The following is a 25725-nucleotide window of genomic DNA, read 5'->3' on the forward strand; positions in this document are numbered from 1 at the left end:
TATCAGCCCTTGGTTTGTCTCTTTACCTGATGGTTCAACCCCTTTGTGTCTAGAGATATATTTTGTATAGATGAACTCATTAACTAGGCCACATGTCATAGCATGACCAATAAGTAGCTATGAAATAAGTGATTTCTTTAAAAAACCTATGTGTTCCAAAAGGGTAGCATAGTAGTCTGACGGACTTTGATGTATGAATTCTGGAAATGACAGACTAAGTCTTTCATGCTCAAAACAAAAATAGAACAGAAGGCCTAGTGTGCCAAAACGAAAGGAAAGAGAAGAAAGGGCATATTGAAGACTAATTAGCAAATAACGAAGAAATGATCCCTAATAAACTACCCCTTACATCCCTGCTCATCCCCACATGTAGAATAAGAGTAGTAAAGAGCACGAGAAAGGCTCCACCATTCAGTTATTGGGCATAATCATAAGTTGAAGAAGGGCTTCCATAAAAAGTTCCTAATGAGGAAATAGTAAAAATCATGTAAAAACCCTGTAAATATGTTGTATCTAAGTAGGTTTTTGGGCACAGAATAGGAAACAGCATCAGCAGTGTGAATCTCCAGGAAGAGATAGTAGAAATATAGGGGTCTTAAAAAATAGGCCTATCTTTTGGAACAAGATTTAAAAGGGAAAGTGTATATCATTTTTTCTGACTAAAACCTTTTAAAATCATGAGACATCTGTGATGTAATAATGACTAACTTTGCAAACATGCTGTCTTACATAATCATAACCGTTTGGCCTTCTTGTTGTGTGTGACAATTTAAGAACCATTTAGTCTCACCCTTTGTTTTATGTTGTAGAAAGAAGACCCTATTATCAGATAGCTTTAATCCGAATTGGTTATCTCATTCCATCTCCTTTTCGGCTCATTTTTTATTCCCAAGTAAACACATTATATAAGCAGGATTCAGATTTGCCTTGCTATTCTGAATTTAGACGGGCTGACGACGGAAAAAAGAATGTTCATGCCCTTTTAGACATTTTTGTAGACACTGGAAGACTAACAATTTCTTTTGAATAGTTCTGAGAAATAAACATTTTAATGCCTCTCACAGAACTTGTGAATTGTTCTAGTGATAGAGAATCCTATCCGTGTGTTGACATCGAAGAGGTCTGAAGATTACAATTCTAGCAGATAAGAATTCTTGGTCCTGTGGGTCGGGCCTCTTTGCGTACGTTCAGTTTCAGAATCCCTTTTGAAAGTTAGGCCAACTGTCCTTGGGAACTCCAGAAATTCCACCCAGTAATTATCATTGTTTTCCACATTTCTGGAACTCGGAAATTACAAAGATTCTCTTTCTAGTTCTTATCCTCCATTTCCATTATCTCTCTTAATAAGACCTGAGTCTAAAAGATATTGATCCCCTTCAAGTTCCTGTTTCCTTAGTTGCCGTAGACAGTAATAAAATTGAACCAGGCCTTTCACGGCTAGTCGTGTATTTCAGTCATGTATTTCAACCTCCAACTTGCTTATTGAGTCATGGTAGGTTTTGTGGCGATCCAGTGACATCCCGGAGCACCCACTCCATGTACCTACCACAGCTAATACCGTATAGGACCACACTGCCAGATTATGTTGTTTACACCTGAGACAGGGCTTTCGTGTGACCACATGTAGAGCACCAGCGTTTCGGACTGCAGGGCAGTTTTGATTACTCACACTCCGCTTTCCATGAAGCAGTGTCTTAGCATTTTATGAATCTCAGCAGTGTGGTATCATAACAAGACCGGGCAGTGTTTTAGCGTATAGCAGGTCACTTAGCTAATTAACTGTAATAGATTTGTAATGGTCTGAGTGCTGCTTCTGCACATCTCCACAAGCGTATAGCATAGGGATTGACAAGGAACCGCGTTGTACCAGAAGTTCATACGCCACCTTTCATCATCAAGGTGATGCAGCACTTTCTTCAGGTGAGGAATGGCAGCATGGTCGTGTGATGTATCTGAAGTGTTTTTCATATTAATTACATTTCGAATATTTCCTTCTCAACTACCTTTTTTTATATTATGATAACCAGAGTTTCTCATTATCTAATTTTTTTAATTTTATTCTTTAGACTGAAATCCACATCACATTGTAGAGACACTGTTGCTGTCGCCTCTACAGGGCCGCAGTTGATAAAAGCACTCTCTATGGTTAATAAACCAACGAGCCCAGCAACCCAGAATTGCATCATGGAGCGCCTATTAGTCAGTGGCGGTGAATCTCTTGTTATGTTCGTTAGCCTGGCTATGAGTCATGTTCACGGTGCGTGGTGGCTGTCGCTAATCATAAACGGCATGCTCTCCTTTAGCAGTTTGAAATAACCCCCAAAAAAGCCCTGCTTTCCCACTTTTGTTAGCCAAATCCTTATACATTTTGATCCATCATTAAGAGCACAAAAGTGCAACTAATTGTGGAGATAACTTGCCTTAAGTGGTTGTCGAGAATAGGATAGGTTTTGCAAACTGTGGTATCCCTACCTGTGCTAAAATATCAGCTCTGCCTTACTGTGCCTGTATCACAATCTCCTTGATGCTGAAACTGCTGCATATATATATATATATATATATATATATATATATATATATATATATATATACACTCATAAAAAACCATAGGTTTCACACATGTTATAGTTAGCTGGACATTTCACTCGTAAAAAACCATTGAAATTTCCCCGTTATAGTTAGTTCAGATAACTATAACTCGCGCGCCCGCAATCCACTGCTCATGACGTCAAATATTACATCACTCATGACATGGTCAGTGGCATCACTCATGAGTGGCGGTCGCGCGAGTTATAGTTATCTGAACTAACTATAACGGGGGAATTTCAATGGTTTTTTACGAGTGAAATGTTCAGCTAACTATAACATGTGTGAAACCTATGGTTTTTTAAGTGAAGTTATGTATGTTTTATTATATTTTTTATATATTTATTTTACAATAAGCTACCTATGTATATAGTTATAGATTGACTGTATCCTGTAATATGGAATGGCTCGTTTAAAATGTTTTTGTTTTTTTTAAAGGTTTTTCACCGTGCGCACCCCACAAATTTTTGAAAAAAAAATTAAATGTTTTTTTCACCCTTCGGGGTCCTTTAGGGTCCCCCTGACAAAGGCTAGGGGGTCAGGAACTCTCTACCCTGCCCCCTTTTCACGTTCTCCACCTTTCTTTTTCACTGTCACACACAAAACACACAAAATGGCGGCCGACACTTCCTGATTTCGACCGATTCGAATGTTGACTGACATGTAACCACCAATCAGAATTACGCTTGCGCACGTTATGGTGCGCGCATGGTGCGCGCACGGTACGCGCTTATAGATATTTATGTACTTTTAACTGCAATTTTCTCAGGAACTACTGAACAGATTGACACCATATATGCAAAAGGCACATGCCTGACCCCTGAGGACTACCTCTTTGCCAAATTTGAAGTAATTCTGTTCAGCCGTTCGGGCTGTACCTAAAGGTCCTATGGGAAAATGCATGGGGAAAACGCATTTTGGGACCCCCCTTTTTTCTCAGCCCCTGCTTGACGAATCGCCCTGAGACTTTCAGGTTAGGAGCTGAGCGGAGCGCCCCATTAGTTTTGAAAATTTCATGAGGATTCGTCAACCGGCGCCAAAGTTATTCATAATAGAATTTTCAGATTTCCTATGGAAACTCGGTCCTAACTATAACTATCTACTGGCAACCGCCAGTAGATAACATATATATATATATATATATATAAATGTATATATTATCTACTGGCGGTCGCCAGTAGATAGTTATAGTTAGGACCGTGTTTCCATAGGAAATCTCAAAATTCTATTTTGAATAACTTTGGCGCCGGTTGACGAATCTTTGCGAAATTTTCAAAACTAATGGGGCGCTCCGCTCAGCTCTTACCCTGAAAGTCTCGGGGGGATTCGTCAAGCGGGGGGTGAGAAAAAAGGGGGGTCCCAAAACGCGTTTTCCCCATAGGACCTTTAGTCGAAGGTACAGCCCGAACGGCTGAACAGAATTACTTGAAATTTGGCAGAGAGGTAGTCCTCAGGTCAGGGATGTGCCTTTTGCATATATGGAGTCAATCTGTTCAGTAGTTCCTGAGAAAATTGCAGTTAAAAGCACATACATATCTATAGCAGCGCACCGTGCGCGCACCCTAACGTGCGCGAGCGTAATTCTGACTGGTTGTTACATGTCAGTCAACGTTCGAATCGGTAGAAATCAGGAAGTGTCGGCCGCCATTTTGTTTGTTTTCAGTGCGAGAGTGGAAAAGGAAGGTGGCGAACGTGAAAAGGGGGCAGGGTAGAGAGTTCCTGATGCCCTAGCCTTGGTCAGGGGGTCCCTGAAGGACCCCGAAGGCAGAAAAAAACATTTAATTTTTTTTTTTTGAAAAAGCGAGTAGGTGCGCGCACGGTGAAAACCATAAAAAAAAATAATAATACATACATAACTTAGCATTTAAAAAACCGTACTAATTCACTGAAAAAACCATAGGATTCACACACGTTATAGTTAGGAATTAGCATTTAAAAACCTTGCAAATTCACTTAAAAAACCGTAGGTTTCACACATGTTATAGTTAGGTGGATATTTCACTCGTAAAAAACCAATGAAATTCCACCGTTATAGTTAGTTCAGATAACTATAACTCGCGCGACCGCCACTCTATCACAAGGATGATGTCATCAGTGATGTCAAGAGTGATGCCACTGACCATGTCATGAGTGATGTAATATGTGACGTCATGAGCAGAGGATTGCGGGCGCGCGAGTTATAGTTATCTGAACTAACTATAACGGTGGAATTTCATTGGTTTTTTACGAGTGAAATATCCACCTAACTATAACATGTGTGAAACCTACGGTTTTTTAAGTGAATATATATATATATGTATATATGTATGTATATGTTTTTGTCAGTTTATTGACCAGTCCAGTTTATTGACTAGGAACCGCTCTTTTCATTGCCTGCATTTCCTCATCTTGCCAAACATGTTTTGTGTTGTGTACACAACGTTTGACATGGCATCCTTTCCATTACTACATGTAGTTTCACACTCAGATATGGATCTTAGGCTATGGCTTCTGGCAGGATGTCTCAGTGGCAACACATTTTGAGTTTAACATAGGCCAGCTGAAAGAGCCTTGGTTAGCTCCTAATGTGTGTAGTGAAAACACTGCTGTGGTTAATAAACAGTCTGCTCTAATTATTGCAGGAGCTAATAGCAAAACCCACAGAAACCAAACGCAAACTTTGAACTCATCACTTAGCAAAACAGGATTTTATGAAATACAGATTAGTTTCCTTTTTCAAATCTATACTGTGGGTAACTGGTTAAGGCTGTGTTCTGCAGCATGCTAGAAAAGACTCTGCGTTTTCTGATGGTTGCGGACTATTCAAATGACCACAATTAGTCATCTACTGTCGATTATGTATTACAATAGAACAAATGGCTTGTCAATGAATCACATAAAAACATGTGCAGAAACTTCCCCTCTAAGAATCGACAGTTAAATCTCCAATAACATATATTATTGAGTTGCCATTCCTATTGCACAAAGAATTGAGAAAAGAAATATCTTAAATTGCCTCGTGTATGTTTTGAGTAGCTCATCCACAACAGATTTTTTTGGGCTTCTGCCCGTACATTAAAAACAGGAACAGCGAAATTTCACATGCCAGAATTCAAGTAATAAAACCTGGACTTTAAAAGTTACTCAATCCTGCCAATGAAATGATATAAGACGTCTCTGTCTGGAAGTCCAAAACACTCACCATAAGCAAATCTTCGAGTGAGTCATGATGCCCTCCCTCAACAAAGGCAATAAATAACTACATATGCACAAATGCTTTTTTTCATGACATTTTTGTATTATACATTTATTTAAAATATAATATATTTAGCCATAATCAGGATGGAAGGGGTTTAAGTTGTGCCGCAAGTTATTATCATATTGAAGAGATACGTGATTATTAGGAAAGTTGTTTCCCTGGGTGAAGTAATTGTGACATGCAGTCCGAGATGTTGTAAGTAGTATTTTTCTCATGTCACTTTTTCTGTACTCTGGTAATAACCTCAAATTTGAACATTGTGCTGTAGCAATGAATTTGTGTTTATTAGGACAGTTGCTCTAAATACTGTGTTATTTGGCCACATTAATTTTCACTGCCACTGCCCACTGGAATGGCATGTGTGATTGTAGAAACATGATTAAAATATTTCTGCCATCTCTTGTTGGGCTTGGATGTTTGCCATATTTTTTTAATTAAAAAAGTCCCAGTGTCACAAGATGTGGTATGAACCTCCTCTTGGTGTACATTATGCAGTGTCACCAACACATGTTAGATTGTTTGTTATTTGTGTGGTAGATCATGGTGCCCTGAATGAATCTTAGCTGCCCCGTTTGGTTTCTTTTTGATCCTGTCGCACCAGATCCAATGAACCTCCTGCCCCTTAATCTCCCCAATGCATGAATACCTTTGACAGAATCGAAGACCGTTGTCGACTTCCATGCATCAAGGGCCTTCACCGTTTCTTCATTGCTTAAGAATGCTGTTTGCCTGATGGGATGAACACCTTTTCAAAATTGTCCTAGCTGCAATACAAAATACCCTTAGATGGTACAACTGTAAATCTGTAAGTTATGCCTATTAGCGAACTACGATGATGCCTCCTCTGTGCCATATCCTCCACTTACATCTTAAAAGACATGAGGTACCAAAGAGAAATAGGGTGGACTCACCGGAAGATTCACTGACAGTTCCCTGCTGAGACCCCGGACATCCACTGGGAAGAAGATCTCTTCGGCTCGGAAGAACAGGAAGACAGCAGTCCATCTGGTCTCCAGGCTGCAGAGCCTAAACCTAGACCAAAGACCGGGTTATCAAGCATGTCGGAGCATGAGAAGGAAGACATTGAGCTGAAGATTAGCGACCTTCACACCAAGACCAAGCCTAGGGTCCTAAGCATCTCATTGGCCTTCCAATTTCCATTCCACCAAGAACACACCCAAAAGAGGTGCCACATCGTGAAAGAGCAGGGTTCCTGCAAGAGTCGGGTGTCGAGCAATGACACAAAGTAAAGCCAAGCTCCAGGCCACCACTGGCTTCGGGTTCTGGGTGACACCAGCAAAAGGCATCTGAGTTGAGTAAGTCTCCACAGAAGGATGTCAGCCCTCGACACCAAACATCATCAGCCCCACCCAAAGCATGCACCAAAGGCTACACCTGTGCCTAAGACTCTGTTGTTGCCCAAATTTTCCTCGATACCTAAAACTTTGTCAGTGTTGAAGCTAACCTCCAAGCCGCCGTTGATGCTCCGATCTGAGGACGTCGAGGCTATGATTCTGAAAATGCATCAGAAACTGTCTTTGCCAAGATTCCGGTGAAAAGGCCCCAGTGGCACTTCCACCTTCCTTGAAAGAGAGGACCAGCCTTTTGATGGGGAACCTTCTTCAAAGCCTTTCACACTGAGCCGGCAATGAAGAAGCGAAGAACACAGCCACAAATGCTCTTCCACTGCCATAAAGTGCACCTCGTCCTCCACCCCACCTCTTCCACTACCATTTCCTTGCACTCCACCCCACTGCCTCTGCAAGAGATGCCTGAGGAGTCTCCTTTTTCAAGCAGTCCATACAGCTCCTTTGACCCTTATGTCAAGCCCTCAGGTTCAGGCCCCTCCGATGATCCCTGTGATGATCCCTGTGATGACTATAATTGCGCCCCCCCCCTGATAGAGGAAAAAAGTAATTACTTTACAACAAAAATTCTAGCCAATCTACCAGCTACAACTCGGATAGATAGCAGTGTTGAATTCTGACAGTTTTTCTTAAAAGTCTCAACAGTGTATAAATCCTTTAAGATTGGTGACTACTCTACTTCCATGTTCACCAAGCTAGGCTTGGACACCCCTACCCCCAACGCGGGCTTCAGTTTCTCTCCCCTTCAGTAGAACAGATCATTCAGGTGGTGAAGACAACCAGGTCAGGGGCGCCAACAGACCCTTGTCCACCCAAAGTACTGCATTTGTTCCCAGAAATGCTAAGTGAACAATTAAGTCTAGTGTTTAAGGAGATAATTCAGTCTGCCTCTTTTCCAGAGGCTTGGAAATTTTCTTCAGTCTTACCCCTTCTTAAAAAATCGAATCTGGATCCTAAGGAGCCTAGTAGTTACCGCCCGATCTCTAGAATTCCATTTCCAGCTAAAGTATTTGAGAAACTGCTCAATACACAGCTCTCTGCCTTTATCGCATCCAGGAACCTCCCGGACCATTCACAATACGGGTTCAGGGAGGGGCATGGAACAGAGACAGCTCTGGTCATGGCGGCAGAGGAACTTAGGACAATCCTAGATTCTGGGGGGGAAGGCCGCCTTGATTTTATTAGATCTATCGGCGGCCTTCGATACTGTGAACCACGAAGTACTCTCCAACTGACTAGCAGAGCTGGGGATCCAAGACTCTGCCCTCACTCTACTGTCCTCTTACCTAGCAAAAAGAACTTTCTCTGTCAAACTGGGAGCCTCCACATCCTTCAACCTGGCGTGTGGGGTGCAACAGGGCTCCTCTCTGAGCCCCACACTTTTCAACGTATATGTGGCTCCGTTGGCCTCGATCATTAGGCAGTTTGGGTTTTTGGCTGTCTCCTATGCAGACTACACACAAGTGGTGGTGTCAGTCTCAAGTGATGTGGAGGAGACAGACGACCGCTTCAACTGTTGATTGACACAGGTAAACCAATGCATGCAGTCCAACTGTTTGAAATTTAACGGTGATAAACCCGAAGTCATGCTGTTAGGATCAGATGCATCCTTTTGGTCACTGAGATGGTCGCCTGCCAGTTTAGGCGACTGCCCAACACCAGTGCCCATGGTCAAAAATCTGGCGTTCATCTTTGATGACAATCTGGCTTTTAATAGTTAGATTAGTAAATTATCCTCTACTATCTGGCTTATTTTAAAAATGATAAGAAGTATCCGTCCATTTATCCCTCCTGATGCACTAAAAGCACTAGTTACAGCATTGGCCCTATCCAGATTGGACTATGGCAATGCCTTCTAGATGGGGATCTAATCCCAGTACTTACTAAAACTGCAGTGACTGCAGAATGCAGCAGCCAGATTAGTACTGGATATCCCTAGGTATGAGCCAGTCTCCCACAGATTGAGAGCCTTCCACTGACTGCCTGTGGACAAAAGGATTACATTCAAATCACAGTGTCTGGCCTTTAAAGCTCTACATGGCATAGGGCCTCAGTTTTTGAGGACTAATCTGAACTGGTACATCCCGACCAGAAGTTTAAGATCAGCCCATTCAAAACTGTTACAAGCACCGAAGTTCAAGCGGCTTCGGTGGGGGGAAGAAGTTTCCTCCTAGGGACAGTTAACCTGGAACCTTCTTCCTATCGCTATAAAGAGCAGCACTTCGCTTATGTCTTTTAGAAGGGCACTAAAAACATGGCTCTTTACTAATTAGGCAGCCGGTATTTATAACAGTATCACTTTGTCCTACCAACTCTAGCTCCAAGATGCCCCCGGGCATTCGTGTGCTATATAAATTTACCAGTTAAATCAAATCAAATCTAAGTTTGATTGCACATCACCAAAGAGGAGGACAACTTCCTCCTAGAGACGCTCTCAAAAGCGGAGTGCACTGTGAAGTTCTCCGGAGAACTTCAAAGAGGTTGTCATGACGAAGGTAGTGACCCCAGGGGTTGAAAGAAAGTTTAAAACCTTCCCTACTGACACTTTGTTCATTAAGTGCTAGGTTCCCCATGACTCTTAAGCTGACCACACCACCGGCAAGCTCGCCTCTGCACAGTCCACTAGCATTGCTCCTCCATCTGACAAGGAAAGCAAAAATATAGATGTAGCTGGGTAAGAAGCTAGCAGTTGTGGCAGCAATGCATTTGTGTATTGGCAATTCCTCTTCTCAAGGTATAATAAAGCCCTTGGGAGGAGATGCAAGAACTACTTAAAAATCTCAGAGGAATGTAAGGGGAGGATATAGTGGGCGAGGGTCAAGAATATATTTAAAACAGTATTGCCTTCAATACCAGTAACATTGTCAGGCACCAGGCGTGGCTCAGTGTCTCCAAGTTCAAGCCCGAAGTCCAGATGCATCTCCTGAACCTACTGTTTGACGGAAAACAACTTTTTATTGGGGACAGGTTGCAAGCTGGGAGGGTGTATAACAAAGGCTCCTTCAGGGTAAAAACAGGGATAAGTGCAAAAGTGGCTTCAACAAACAGTGACTTTCCCCACCTCCCCTGATCATGTGTCATTTGGGGGCGATAAGAGATTTCCACTTTCGTTAGGAAGAAATCATGACCGATCAGTAGGTTTGAGGGGTGGTCCAACAGGGCAATTGCCCACAACCCCTCCCAGCATCCTACCACCAGGACCACCTCTCCCTCCATCAGGCAGAAGTACCTACCTTCCCACGGAATGGTGCCCTAGAGAGAGTGCTCCCGCAGCTCTCTCTACTTTCTCATACCCACAAGTGACTGCTCCCTCAGGCCTATCCTCGACCCCAGGCCACTTAACCACTACATCCTGTCAGAACATATTTGTATGACAACCCTGCAGGATGTCATTCCCCTCCTTCAGCAGCGGCAGTTGCATGACGGTGCTCGATTTTAACAATGCCTATTTTCACATACCCATCCACTCTGCTCACTAATGAAACCTTCGCTTTGTGGTAAATGAACACACTATCAATTCAAAGTATTTTCTTTTAGAGTCACCACAGCTCTAAGGGAGCTCACAAAGTGCATGGTAGTGGTGGCTGCATATTTGTGAGGAGGCGGGGGGGCAATCAAGTCTTTCCTTACCTCAACAATCAACTGCCCAAGAGCGATAGCAGGCTGCAGTTTTCAGCACACGCATAGATTACTGTGTCTCTGCTCCTCAGCCTGGGGTTCACCATCGACTCCACCCAGTTCCACTGTCAACTTCTGCAGATCCAACCCTTTTTAGGTTCTGACTTGGACTCAGTCACTTGGAAACCTTACCCCAACCAGAAGAGAGTGGTGGCCTTGAAGCAGCTGCTACTTCTTTTTCAGCCCACTCATCAGTTGAAAACTGCGAAGCACCTGCTAGGGATGATAGGCTCCGGTATTGCCATTGTTTCCAACCAAGGCTTCATATGTGCCCCCTACAACAGTATTGTGTGGTTCAAAGCTCCCAGGTGCAAGGTAATTCGGACGATCCAGGTCTCACCTCTCTCTGCAGTGGTGGAACAGCAATAGCTGGTTTGCCCATCTTTGGTAAGTTCTACAGCTGCAACAGTGGCCAGTTCCACTGCAAAATGGATAAGGTTTGTTCACCACTGTATAACCAAGGACCTGGGTCCTCTAAAGCTTACTCTTCAGGACATTATTGGCTACCTCTTGCATCTACAAAAAACAGACCTTCCCTAAACCTTCATTCACTTACACTTGGCTGCTAGTGCAGTCTACATGCAGAATAGGCAACATCCATCCCTTCGTAGAATTTCTTTCGTTTAGGCCATTATTGAGCTTCTCAAGAGGGCTATATTTCCTAGAGTACCTCCTGCTTATGTGTGAATTCTCAAAATTGACCTCACAAGGCTCAGGGCACTACACTTTGAACCTCTGCAGTCATGCCCCCTGCAGTTTCTCTTGTGGAAGGTGGTCTTTCGAATGACCACCACCTCACTCAGATGCATTGGTGAACTGCAAATGCTCACTCTACAAGATCGCTTCGTTCATGTCCACATGACAGCATTGTTCTTGGAACCAATCCTAAGTTCCTCCCTAAGGTCGTGTCACCCTTCCATCTTAACCAAACCATGGAGCTCCTAGTCTTCTTTCCGCAGCTGGGTTCCTTTGCGGATGAAGGCCGCAGCAGACGTGTGCCAAAGGCAAGTCCGTCTGCCCCGTCCAAGCCTAATCAGGACCAGGTGCCAGACACCCTGCTCTTCGCAACCAAAATAAGGTAACCTACACTTCCAGCCAATTGCAAGCGCTACAGTTTAAACCTAAAGACTCCTGCCTTCATTCAATTGATCTAAATCTGTCCGCACTGTCTTGCAAAACCTGTGCATTTATTCCCCATCTCTGGTCCAGTCAGACTAGCTCAGATACTGAGAAAGTAGAATGGGATATGTTTTTGGTCAACTGTAACTCTTTGGCAGCCTATAAACTGAGTATATTCTCTCTTATCTTTGATATTTTGCCAGATGTGCTATTGTTAACTGAAACCTGGCTCCATGAGCGCTACCTACCTTATGTAGTTCAATGCTTACCCCCTGGCTACCTTTTGGGCAGGGTAGATTGAAATCATAAGGGAGGTAGTGGCGTGGCCATTATCTATAGAGACTCAATCAGGAGTACTTCTTCGCAGTGCCGGAACTAGGGTGATGCAACCACACCGGGCACTGACTTTGTGTGGGGCGTCGTGTTCGCCAGTATTTTATGGTTTTAAAAGCAGCTGCTGCCACGTTCCTGGCCTCCAGATATTTTCAATCAGCAATATAAATGTCAAGATAACTCTGGTGATTAATGTTCTTCCTCTTCCTAGAGAGAGATTGGAGGTTTTGTATAGTAGTAGTTTTGACTCATGGTAAGTTAGCACAGAGGGTTAATATGCCTGCTGCAAAGAACATGTACTATGCAGATCGCAAAGTGCATATAATGTAAATAGGTCAGTGGGTTACCGCTTTTGTCTGAGAGATCCTTTTGTCACTTGCAGTTTATACGTTATAATCCTAACATAGAAAAGCGAGATTTTAACTGTCATCACAGAGCTGCATGCAAACTGCAAGATTAAAGCGTTATGATTTTTCCCCCCAGTCTTCCATTATCCTTATGTTGAAACAAGCATTTGCAATGCAATAGGTCTTGCATTTGCGAGTCTTTAAGCTATTGGCATTGTAAATGACAATGCCTATTTTTTATCTATTTTGATAATTAACACAAATAAAAGACATTGTCATTTACAATGCCAATAGCTCAAACTCTTGTTAATGAGACACCTCGGCTGCCATTGTCCCGGGCTGCTTGGAAAGTGAAAGAGTGCCTACCGCGCTGCAAGTTGCAGGAAAGTATGTCATGCCTGCAGTAGGAGAAAGGCATTCAAGAAAATAGTGCTTAACAGCACGCAACGGGAAGACTATCACCGATTGGGGCGTCCTCCAGGATGTAAACAGGAGATACCATACCACCAACAGAGATAGATCAGCACTTCGCCGAGGACACAATACGCAAACACACTTTAAAAAGCTGCCAACAACATTACAGTTTGAGCCGGATTTGTTTATTTTTATCTGGGTGCATGCCCAAAAAACTACATTTCTGGCGTGACTACCAAGCCCTAGGGGCAACTATTCTCTATTCTACTTACAATAAAATCTCCCATTCAGTGAAGTCATTTTCTGTGAGTGTATGTGTGGGGAGGGGGCACGCTGAAAGTGTGCTTCTACCCATTTCAACGTTCAGATGAATGTATTAATAAACACAGTGACAAAGTGGAGCACTTCCTGAATAACAGTGAAAAATGCAGGCAATGCCTGATCACAGATCTCAAGTGGTCACGTCAGGTGTGGATTTGTTTCACCAGGACTGTTTACCTGGGCATTCTGGAACATGTTGTTGTGTATTTATTACCATCGCGAAATGCACGTGTACAACCAGATGTTATGGCTTTTCCCGGCAAAAAAAGATAGTTAACATTCCAGCAACTATAATAGAGATAATAGTGACTGCATGTGCTAATGATGCCTGCCAACTTGCGATCTTCGAGTGCTGACTCACAACTGATACACACTTACTGATGACAGCAGCGGTGCGTGCGCTTGTCACGATAATGGCAAGATTTCCTGGCACAGGCAATTCAACATCACGCAAAAAGGAGGGCTCTTGTTAACAGTGAGACCCATGTTTGTATCCTTGAGCCATAATCCAAACAGCAACACGAGGGTCCCACTCAAAACCAACCCCCACCCTCTTAACATTAACACACAAGAACCTGATTGTAATGAAATGTACTTACAGTGCATGTTGCACAGCAAAAACTCGCTTCTGGACAACTGTTGACACAAAGAAACAGACAGAGGCATGGGGAAACGAGCTTGTAACCCTGTTACTGTTGCCTGATGTTTCAGGCACGGAGTTTGTTTACACGGCAGCATGTGATCTAAACTTGAAACCTGTACACTTTACGGAAACGTTACCGGTTTCCAAAGGCAGAAGAAGGGAAACCGCAATAAACAGGCACAAGCATTCCTTTTTGCCCATTTTTTAGGCTTTGTTTGGAGATGTCTGGCTACACACATGGAGACACTTGGTGTTATCACTCGCTGTTATTTGTGTGTGGGGGGATAGCAGAAGCAGCGATGGGCGCACCCTCTGTTCATAGGAAACGCTGCATTTGTGTTAAAGGACAGAAGCAATGTCGGTAGCAAAGCCATTTAAAACAAGCGCAGTCACAGGAGCAGTTAGGCAGTAGCTAGGCTAGCTATGTATGCACACAAAGCCGAGTGAGGTCGGTGACATCACAGCAGAAATAAAGCTTTTCACACTGTGGGCGAAAGGTAGCGTGGCTGAACGCCCCAGGAGGCTGCCAAGGACGCATTTTCCACCGCGATTTCCAGCGGGGCTCTGCCTAAGTGGCCCCAGGCTGGCAAGGAGCGCTGTCCGTAAGGAGAAAATGCCAGCTGCACTGTTGAAACCCCCGTTGTGGGACCCCGTCTTTGGTGAAGCCTCACCGCGGCCAGAGAGTTGCCATAGCAAGCAGGGTCCTGCAAGGTCCTGGCCTCCACGGAAACCCAGAGGGAGAGGGCTCTGCTTCCAGTAGCTAAGTAGTTCACCGTTGCCCGTGAGGACCCCCCGAGGTCAAGGAGTCCGTGGGGGTTAGTCGCCAAGCGAGCAGCTGCGCTGCATCGCTAGGTGAGACCTAACAAGGAGCACATAAGCTAATGCCCCTTCTCCCCATGACATCCCCAGGAGACAAACCGAGAGCGGGACACAGAAGCTCAAAAGACGCACAGAGAAAGTTCTTATGTACTGAGGACATCCTGAGCTGAGCGTGCGTGCTGGCAACCTTGCCTGGGACATGGGCGGGGCATAGAGCGTGCGGCTGGAAGTGTCCGGGGCTCCCGTGAGTTGAGGGAACCCTGTGTGTTGCAGCCCGCGTGTAGGAGCCCACCCTGCAGAGGGAAGTCCGGCGGGAACCCACCCCGCCTTCGTGAATGCCGCATCAGGATTTCAGGTGGGGCTCCTGTGAGCATGACGGAGCCCCGTTTGTGCTGCACCAGTGACCGGGTGAAGAGGAGAGTCCCCCCTGCCATCGAGGAGACCAGCCGGGGAGCAGCGCAGAGTCCCCACAAGAGCCAGTGAGTGGAGTTGAGCGGGAGGCATGCTGTACGTGTCCACCGGCCGGCTGATATACATGCAGCAGAAAAAGAGCGCCGAGCCTGGACAGGACATGTGCACGCGTATGGTGCGAGCAGGAGTTGTGATTAAGCCACGAGCCGTACGCGTGCACATCTCCTGTCTGTTAAGCTTCAGCACAGACAGTCGATGTGCACGCCTACGGCTTGCAGCGTTATTACTACTCCTGCTCGCACCATACGCGTGCACATCTCCTGTCCAGGACTTGCCGTCCGCGTGCACATGTCCTGTCCCCCTTAGCAAGCAAGTAGTCAATAATAGGTCTCGCCTAGATGAGCAGCGCATGGCGCTGCATCACTAGGCGAGACCTAAAAAGGGTTCATTTGGATAGATATCAATTCTAATTATTTAGGAGAACCCCCAATCATGGTTTTAAGTTTTACATTCTGAGTTTGTGCATCTCCAGAACAAGCACTATTAAACTATACTGTCTACCAGTATGGACGTCATGTGACTCCTACACCTTGTAATACTCTGTCTTATGTAACATTTCCTATATACTAATTTACACACCTATGATTGATTGTCTCTGTGTAGTGTGTATGATGTAAAGTGCTCTGACATCCCACACTGGTATGAGTGGCGGCGGCGCTATAAAACTAATTCAACGCATCAGAGAGAGAGTGGTTATGGAGACTTTAGGGGCACTGTTAAAGGGTGGTAGTGGGGCAATCAGTGGTGGAGGTGGTCACTGGGGGCTTCAACAAACATTGTTGCAATGGGCACCACCAGCGCTAAACCGGCCCTGCTTTTAAGCCTCCTTAACTGTGAGAGTCTTCTCTTCTCTATTTCGCTCACCTCTATCTTCGCCCTCTCAGGAATCTTAGTTTATAGGCCTCTCGCTCTTTATGCTCACTTTTTTTTAGGTATTCCCTGACTTGGTCGCAAGTCTGGATGTGAATAAACCCAACTTCACCCTTGTTGAGGGATTTTAATATACATGTTGATGATGCCAACAATGGTGCTTTGAAGAACCTTCTCCAAGATCTTACCTTCCTACAGTTCACACAATTAGTCGAGGGCCCCACCCATGAGAAGGGTCATACCAATGATTTAGTATTTAGTAATATTCAATATCTACAAGTGCAATGCCCTTTGCCATTAACTTGGCCAGATAATTTTTCACTACCCATCGCCTTGTGTTCCCCTATTCCCCATAATCCCCCTTCCAGGGGGGAAGGATCGATGCCAGCCGAACCTAAACCTTAAGGATTGCTCAGCCACTTTGAGCACAAAAAAACCTGAACCATCTGACCTCATCACTTTTGCCTCCTCCTGGTTTAACAAGTGGATCAATAACTCTTTAGATCAGGTCATACCGGTGACATGGCACAAATCTACCCAGCAAGTCAACAAATCTTGGTACAATTCCCATTTACTGTCCTTAAAAAAAGAATGCAAGCACCTAGTGATGAAATGGAGAAAGTCCTATCACGAGTCAAGCAAATCAGAGTACAGAAAAGCTATCAGAAATTGCCACTCTTAAATCAGAATATCCCAAGCCTCCTACTGCATTGCAAGGATGGATAATTCCTCTAACTCGCCTAAGGGAATCTTCCAGATCCTAAAATCTATTGCTGAGCCTAAACTAAACAGCTCTCTACCAGGAGCCTCAGTGGAACACAGAAAAAAAACTGGCGCATGTTTTTCAAAAAAAGATAATGAATGTCTATTCTTTCCCCGACAAGCCAAATTTGTTAGATCCTCTCCCTGAGAGGAATCCCCTAGAGCGCCCTGAACAAGGCCTCTCTGCTTTACCCAACATTACACTGAGCCTCCTCCCAGCCCTATTCAGCAAGAGGAAGTCAGATTCTCGTTTGGACCCGGACTCCCTCTATATTCTTGGACAAGGGTCTGAAAGTATATTCCATGTCCTGGTGGACATGCTGAACATGTCCTTAACCAGTGGTCTGGTCCCTCCGCAAGGAAAGCATGCAGTGGTAATGCCGTTATGAAAAAAAAAAAGAAACAGCCAGAACCCTCTATTTCTGGGGAATTCTAGGCCAATCTCTTTGCTGTCAGGAGTATCAAGACTCTTGGAAAAGCATGTAAATGAGAAACTTTCTGTCTTCCTGGAATCAAAGACCTCTACCCCACCCAAATGAGGTGCAGACCACCACACAGTACCAATACAGCTCTGTGAGCTGTGGTGGAGGAAGTGAAGACGGCTCCTGGATCAAGGAGGTTCCGCATCACTCATCCACTTAGACCTCAGTGCAGACTTTGACACTGTTGATCACGCTGTACTTATTCAGAGAGTATCAGTTGTAGGTATTGAAGACAGGGCACTGAAATGCCTCACATCTTTCCTTGAGATTAGGACCTTTCAAGTGCTGGACCAGTCTTGTTACTTGGACAGCCTCCTGTTGAGCTGTGGGATGCCCCATGGCTCAGCCTTCTGCCCTACCCTCTTCAACATATATATGCACCCCTTAGCTGAAATTGTATGATCCTTTGGGCTGTCAGAAGTCTCCTATGCAGACGGCACCCAATTAGTCATTTAATTTCCCCAGAACTTGGCTCGAATCAACACCAACTGGCCCCCTGCCTAAAGGAAATGGCATGTTGGAGGGCAAACTGTTGCCTTAAAATTAACAGGGACAAGACGGAGATCATGTTGTTAGGCATCAACATCAGGAACTGACATTTTGGCCTGAATGTCTCGGGGGGCTTTCTCAGCCCAAAAAGCCTGATCAAGAGCTTGGACATCTGGCTTGATAAAAAAACATTACGATGGACTGCCAAGCTAACAAGCATTGAAAATGCAATAGGTCTCGCCCTCGTTTAAGTTAAAGCAATTCTGTTTGTAATTAGGTGACTTTTTAGCTTTGCTTTTATTAGTGTTTTTCAAACTTTCATGTACATAACATGCATATGTATGCATATATGTAAGCATGCATTTATATTTGTATTTAAATAGATATGCAGATGTGTATATATATGTTTATATATGTATGTATGTTTATATATACACATACATATATATAAATGCATATGCATATATATGCATATATATACATATTATATATATGTGCATATGTGTGCGCGTAGAGAGGTAGTGAGAGGTAGAGAGGTAGTGAGGTAGAGAGGGCGAGGTAGAGAGTAGTAGATAGCGAGGTAGAGAGAGGTAAAGAGTAGAGAGTGAGTAGAAGAGAGTGAGTAGTAGAGAGTGAGTAGTAGTGAGTAGTAGAGTCAGAAGTAGAGAGTAGAGAGGAGTAGAGAGTGAGTAGTAGAGAGTAGTAGAGAGTGAGTAGTAGAGAGGAGAAGAGAGCAGTAGAGAGAGAGGAGAAGAGAGTAGCAGAGAGTGAGTAGTCGTGAGTAGTAGAGAGTGAGTAGTAGAGAGTGAGTAGAGAGATTAGTAGAGAGAGAGTAGTAGAGTAGTATAGAGAGTAGTAGAGAGTGAGTAGTAGAGAGTGTAGTAGAGAGTGAGTAGGAGAGAGTGTAGTAGATGGTGAGTAGTAGAGAAACCCAAGAGTCCAGAGTAGGGTAACCCTCGCCTTTTGGACATGCAGTTCTGTGTGTCCAATTTTGCCTCGGAAACGAGGTGTCCAATTTTAACATCAGGATTACAAGCACCAGAATGGAAAATCAAAAACCGGGAAGGCGAAGTAAATAGGGAAACTAAAGCGTTCTGCTACACACTACTGTGATTTGGAACTTTCTGCAGCCCGTACTACAACTCCCAGAAAACGTTGTGTCAAAGGCCAGGAACGCACAATGTTGTAGAATAATCTGCTGGTAACTTTGAATAAATCCACTGCTTCCGTGCTCAAAATGATGGCCCCCGATTGACACTGGTCTGAAAGGTGCTAGCAGGAAGCGGAAATGAAACTGCAGATGCGTTCTTCCTCGGACTAATATCCGGATGTGCCCTCTCACAGGCTGTTGTCTTTGGGTCAGCTGCTTCTGCAAGTTAAACCTTGCAGAGGGCTTCACGGGGGACCCCCGTGGGACAGCAAAGCACTTGATTCGAAGAGTTCTGGACTGACCAGTGAACCCCTCCAGTTTGATGTATGTGCACCCGTGCATTACACAGCTTCTTATACATTAACATTCGCAGATTGCTTTTACAGCTCTTTTGCCGTATCCTCTCAGATAAGTGAATTTGAACAGAGCTGCGCCTGCTTTCCTGTTTCTGCCCACGTTTTGTTGATTTCAGCATATTTTCCGATCGCGATAATTACTTTAGGAAAAGGACAAGGCTAGGAAAAGTTTATCTTGTGTACTGTGGTAAGGAGGTAAAGGCACATGCGATGGAGCGGCCGTATAAAGCATACCTTTCAACGTGAGATTTTCCCACAAATGTGCAACAGAAGAGAAAAAATACATAAAAAGCTCTCGGCTTTGGCAAAGGCAGCCGCGTGTTTATAATTGCATCGCGCTTTCAATTAAAGTGAAAGCGCGATGCAATTATAAACATGCACTGCCTTTGCCAAAGGGGAATGATCACAAAAAAGTGCATAGCGGCTAATTTGGAGACACTGTCTCCCGCCGCAAGTAAAAGATCAAATCCCGGTGGGTGTGGCTTAAAGGAGACAGGGTGGCAACAAGCGCCTATTGACATGCCTTCAGTGCAATCATTGCACTGCCTTTGGCATAATTCGTGACGCAAAACGACGCGCATGAATCAAAACTTAAGGCGGAGCTGAGATGAGGCTTCTGGAATCGTATCGATTCCAAGAAGCCTCATAAGACGAGTGCAGCGCATGCGCTGCTTACGCCAGGCAGAGACCTAAAAAGCTTGCAACAAGGTGTTACGGCATTCTTAGAATGCTCAGGAAGGTGTTAGACCTTCTCCCCTTTCCATCTTGTTGGCTGATCATTCAGACCCTGATAATCTCACACCTAGACTCAGGGGCATAACACAGGCCCTCGCAGTGCGGGGGGCCCCGAGCTGCAGGGGGCCCCTCATCACAGAACTCAGGCCTGAGAGCTCCGGATTAAATCCGGAGCGGGAGGCCCCTCTGTCAGGGCATTGTGCAGCTCTGCACCGTGTAATTATGATACGCAATTGCATCAGGGTGCAGGACCAGCCATACTTAAGTGACTCGCTCAATTGGCAGAACTGCCCGGCGCTAATAGTTTAACAGAGCCCCACATCTGTCAGGATTGGGCAGCCGAACTGCTAGCGTGGAGCAGCACAACTGATACACAAAGCTAAAAATGAGCAGCACAGCAGGCAGAATGAACCCCCACAGATGGCATGACTGAACATCACCCTGAATGTATTAGCATCACTTTAGAGTATTTAAGCAGCAGTTCGGGAGAACCGCAGCATGCACATGAGACATCTTACTTTCTGGTGTTTTTTTCTCCTTGCATATTATTTACTATGGACATATTTTTGAAGTAATGTTTCACCTGTGGTGTATTTATGTGCCAGTTGCGTTTGTACTGTCCAATCCTGTTTCTGATGGCATGTAATTGTTCAGCATCATTACATTGCGTCAGATGCTGCTGAGTAATAATGCTGCTGTGTTCTGCGGCAGATCTTGAAGTCCTGTAATATCTCATGAGCCATCCATCAAACCAGCCTCACACAAGGATGGATTTTAGAAATTCCTAGAAGAGACCCGCCAGTCTAAATTATGAAAGTTGGTCTTGCTTGCTGGGTCTTTCACTCAGACAGATGTTTGCCTGGTTTTAATAATCGCCACGCTATGTTTATAGCCAGGTATCTAGTTTAGAAGCCCCCTTGCAATCAGATATTTCCTCTGTGGTGTCCTGGGGCCTCCATAGTATGGACTCTCAAACTGGGGACCAAGTGCCCCTTTTTAGTGTTTAACTCTAATGGTGACGAGGCTGGGCAGCCCAAAGCATATTCATAGAGGTGCTGTGGGCGAGTACGAGAATCAATAAATCTTTGTCCAGTGAGTGATTAAAAAAAAAAAAAAAAACTTTAATGCAAAGGCAACTCTAAGTTGCACACACAATTACCAATAGTCTCAGGTAAAATTATAATTCAAGTAGTACATCTAACCAATAAAACTAAGCCTATTTGCTGTCACATGGCATGAGACACACTCACCGCTCATAATGTGTAGGCTTTATGTGCTGCCAGAGGGCACATCTACCAAGAATACAAACAATATAGGCACATATGGAGAAAAGAGCAAAGTGCAGACTGAATAACTCCCTTTCAGTTCAGATATATGACAGTACAAACAGTCTAAACATTGACAAGAAACTGTAGTAGTAATTTCTTCAATCAAAATATGATCATTTCCAAAATTACATCAGACCTAAATACAAACAGTAAGGAACTTTATTGAAGAGATTGCTATGGGAAGGCACATAGGCCCTCAGTGTAAGTGGCCCATTAAAAAGGTGTGATAATATTCCATTCTGGATTAGCGATATGAGTGGTATTACTTTACCTTTAAATGACTTTTAAAGGTTCCTATCTGGAATGAGTAATAACGTGGAAATCGCTGTTACAACGTCGATGTCTGAATGCAGTTCTGAAGTCTCTCCCATTTTATGTGAACATGTTACATCATGTTTGATCTCATGGATTTATCTCTATATCACATTCAGTATTACATTGTGTGGTAATATTAAATGCGGTATTATCTCCTGACTCAAAGTTCCGGGTCTATATTGGCATTAGGATACTAGTCATATGAGGCCCCTAAGATATTTCTTTGATCTTTTTACTAATAGTTTTTCAAAATATTTTCAAATATTTAGGGTTGGTAGGGAGATGATTCTATAGAGAACCAGGATAGTTTTGTTCCCTTAATGATATCTCACACTTGATGGAACTTTTAGAGATGTACTCTTGAGGATCTCTCATGCTATGTCCTTTTAAAGAGCAATTAACTTCATTGTGAACATAGCTCACGTGTTACCAGCAAAATGATGCTGATGATCTTCTCATCGCAGCCATTTTGTACTATTTGATCTCTTACAGGAAAAAATATGGCTATTTCTCATTCCATTGAACAGTTTAAATACACAATTTTCCACTGGAGAGTAATTCATTAGTGATACGTTTTATATTTACTAGTTCTATTAATAAGTCATGGTATGTATGAATTTACCAATCGAGATGAGAATAACCTTCAATGTATTCCATGAATTATATTACGATGGGGGGGCGTGGCTTGGCGCGCGACTAAGATGGTCGCAGCCCTGTAGAGCTCCGTCTTATTGGTGCCCTTATCCTGGGGATTCTCCTGCAGGGGGACCCCTCCTGGGTGCTGTGGGCTGCGGCGGGGGCGGCTCGTTCACCCCCCCAACACATCGGCGTGACAGTCGGCACGCGTGGGCATTGTGCGGACAGCGGGGGATGCCTGCAAGCTACGGCCGGCAGTCCCAGAGTGAGGCTGGAGCTCGGCGCCCGGCAGCGAGCCCGACTGGACACCGCGGCTTGGCGAAGGCCCTCTGGGCCGCGACAGTTACGGCGCCGGAGATCGGGATCCGGAGGTAGCACAGAGGATCCGTAGGGGTGCCAGTGCGATGCACATGCTGCGATGAGCCGGCATTGAAGAACCACGCAGAGGAGCAGGTGTCCAGCGCTGACGGTGTGCACGGCGGGAAGCCCTGGACGGCGGACGACCTGGCCGGCTGCGGCGAGAGCGGGGTAGGCTTGACGCCCCAGCGGGAGCCATCCTGCGGCCCGGAGCCCACCGAGGCGCGATCGCATTGCTGTGGAGGGGGAGGTGCTCCCCGCTGCGACACCCGGCTGCCCGTGGAGAACTATGGCGAAGGTAACGGGAAGGCCGGGGAGCGAGACGCCGCCCGGGGCCCGCAGATAGCGGGTCTTCCACTGCTGCCCCCGCTGTGTGTCCTGGGACTACGACGCCTCGCCTTGAGGAGCCACGCGGAGGAACAGGTGTCCAGCGCCGACGGTGTGGACGGCGGGCAGCTCTGAGCGGCGGACGATCTGGCCGGCTGCGGAGAGAGCGGAGTAGGCCTGACACCCCAGCGGGAGCCACCCTGCGGTCCGGAGCCCACCGAGGCGTGATCACATTGCTGTGGAGGGGGAGGTGGCCCCCGTTGCGACACCCGGCTGCCTGAGGAGGACTATTGTGAAGGTAACAGGAGGGCCGGGGAGTGAGACGCCGCCCGGGGCCCGCAGATAGCGGTTCTTCCACTGCTGCCCACGCTGCGTGTTCAGGGAGTGCGACGCCTCGCGCAGGGTCATTGCTGGGGGCTGACTGGCGGTGCCCAGGCGCTCGACTACCGACGTGGAGGCCCACACGTGAGAGTCTGCGTGGGAGTGCAGCGAGTGGATTCACGGTGCTGCGGAGGGAAGGCCGGCTTGGGCTGGACAGGACTTGGTCGCTGGTCGCGTGGACTGCGGGCGGATGCCCACTGCGCAACAATTAGTCATGGGTCGGCTGCGCAATGCCCAGAGGGATGGCCAGCCACCGGCGGCCGGCCCGGGCCGGGTTGCGGCGCCTGGGGACTCTGGCCCGGCTCCACAAACTGAGCTACTGGCGGCTAAGCTGGACTCACGCTCGAGCAAACGAGATCTTCCTTGGAGGCCCGCATTGACAAAGTCACCGTTGACTTCACGTTGCTCCACGCGGATCATCGCAAACTGGCGGACAAGGTGACGCTCCAGGGGCAGACTCTGCAAGACGTGCGGCCGGTCGTGGCCACTCACACTGCCACCCTCCAGGACCTAATTGACCGCGTCCATGCCCTGGAGGATCGCGTGGACGATGCCGAAGGACGTTCACGGCGCAGCAATGTGCGCGTGGTGGGCCTGCCGGAGGGGGAGGAGGGGTGGCAGCCGGAGCACTACGTGGAGGAATGGCTGCGCGGCCTGATCGGCCCGAGAAGCTTTCGCCGCACTTTGTAGTGGAGCGGGCCCACAGGGTACCAGCGCGGAGGCCCGGCCCCGGGTCTCGACCTCGGCCCTTCCTGTTTAAGCTCCTTAACTACCGGGACAGGGATGTGGTGCTCCGGGAGACCCGGCGGATTGGTAACGTCGCCGTTGGCAATGGACAGGTACAATTCTTCCCGGACTATACTGCCCTGGTGCAGAAGCGCCGCAGCAACTATCTGGCGGTCAAGCGTCGCCTGCGTGAGTTGGAGATATCATACGCCCTTTTGTTTCCTTCCCGTCTGTGGGTGGTCACCGCCGACGGCACTCGCTTCTTCGATACACCATCTGAGGTCTGGGACTGGTTGGAGGACACTGGGCGCAGCGATGGCCGGCGGCCGCCGGATGTGGAATCGGCTCGGCGGCGTAGCAGGAGGTCTCGGCAACGCAGGGGGAGAGGACACCGGCGAGAGGAGGGACGTACCCTGGGAGTGGCCCCCAGCCCAGAGAGGAGCAGAATGGAACGGCAAGAGGCGCTGGAAGCGGTGGCCACTCTTGGGTCCCCGGACAGCAGGAGTGGGGAAGCTACCCGGGAGCAGGGTGGACTGGTGGCCAGCGGCTCCCCTTCCCCGTCCACTGTAATATCGGATGACCAGCTGCTGCCGCTGGTCACCCCACAGACATCGGACCATGTCATGTAGGGCATGGGTGGTGGGGAGGTTGGGGTCATCGCCAAAGGCACTCCCCAGCGCTGGGCCCTGACTCGTGTGGGCTGATGCCGCTTGGCTCGGGCCTGTGGGGTGGACGGGGTGATGGGGAGTGGACGGGGGGGGGAGGCCTGTTGTCGGGGTTTTTGGAGGGGTTGGCGGGGAGGATGAGATGAGGAAGAGGCGGCCGGGCTCGTGTTTCTCTGTAGTGGTGTGCGCGCCTGCTGTGCTAGACGTTCCCGACTGCGGGCATATGTTGTGGGGGCCGCGCGCTCCTCCGGCTCACACTGCGCCCTGCGCAGGGGAGTCCCTTGCACCGCATATACACAGGCACCTTTACAGGGGAACACACACACACAGCGACCACCACTCGCCCGCCCCATCAGCCACAATTAGGCTCAGTTTAATATTGTGAGCGTTGCCTCATGGTTTGGACGAACACCCGTAGAGGGGTTTGCCCTGATGGTTACTTTGGCCTGTTTGGTCTGGTTTTGTGTTTGATTGTACGTTTACATGATGTTGTTCTGATTGGTTATCAATGCAGCTCCCTATGTAGTCTAGTGACGGCCCTCTGCCTCCCGCTCTGGGGCGGTGTCCCTGGCCCCTGTCGCAGATCTCCACTTTGGATCTACGCATGGCTGTTACCAATGTATTCACGTGGAATGTCCGAGGTATGCACACGCCGGCGCGCAGGTACTCGGTCTATGCATACATGCAGCGACATGCAGTGGCCATAGCTCTCCTGCAGGAAACGCACATGACACCAAGGGAACTGGACAGACTGCGCATGCGCTGGAGGGGACAGGTGTATGGCACCACATGCTCGGCGCACGCTAGAGG

The 25725-nt window shown here is 46.6% G+C and overlaps 1 protein-coding gene and 1 long non-coding RNA gene across 2 annotated transcripts in view; one reads left to right on the forward strand and one right to left on the reverse strand.

The window, feature by feature from the left end:
* The window catches only part of STX8 (syntaxin 8), a 975973-nt gene that overhangs the window by 156816 nt on the left and 793432 nt on the right, over positions 1-25725 (forward strand). The window lies entirely within an intron of this gene.
* The window catches only part of LOC146809960 (uncharacterized), a 112418-nt gene that overhangs the window by 78676 nt on the left and 8017 nt on the right, over positions 1-25725 (reverse strand). Inside the window, exons 2-3 of the long non-coding RNA XR_014966524.1 lie at positions 6736-6856; positions 6471-6588 (exon numbers count right to left, since the gene is read on the reverse strand). This is a non-coding gene — a long non-coding RNA (uncharacterized LOC146809960). The remainder of the gene's footprint in view (positions 1-6470; positions 6589-6735; positions 6857-25725) is intronic.

This window comes from Triturus cristatus, chromosome 7, assembly GCF_964204655.1.
Source record: "Triturus cristatus chromosome 7, aTriCri1.1, whole genome shotgun sequence".
NCBI classification, from domain to species: Eukaryota; Metazoa; Chordata; class Amphibia; order Caudata; family Salamandridae; genus Triturus; species Triturus cristatus.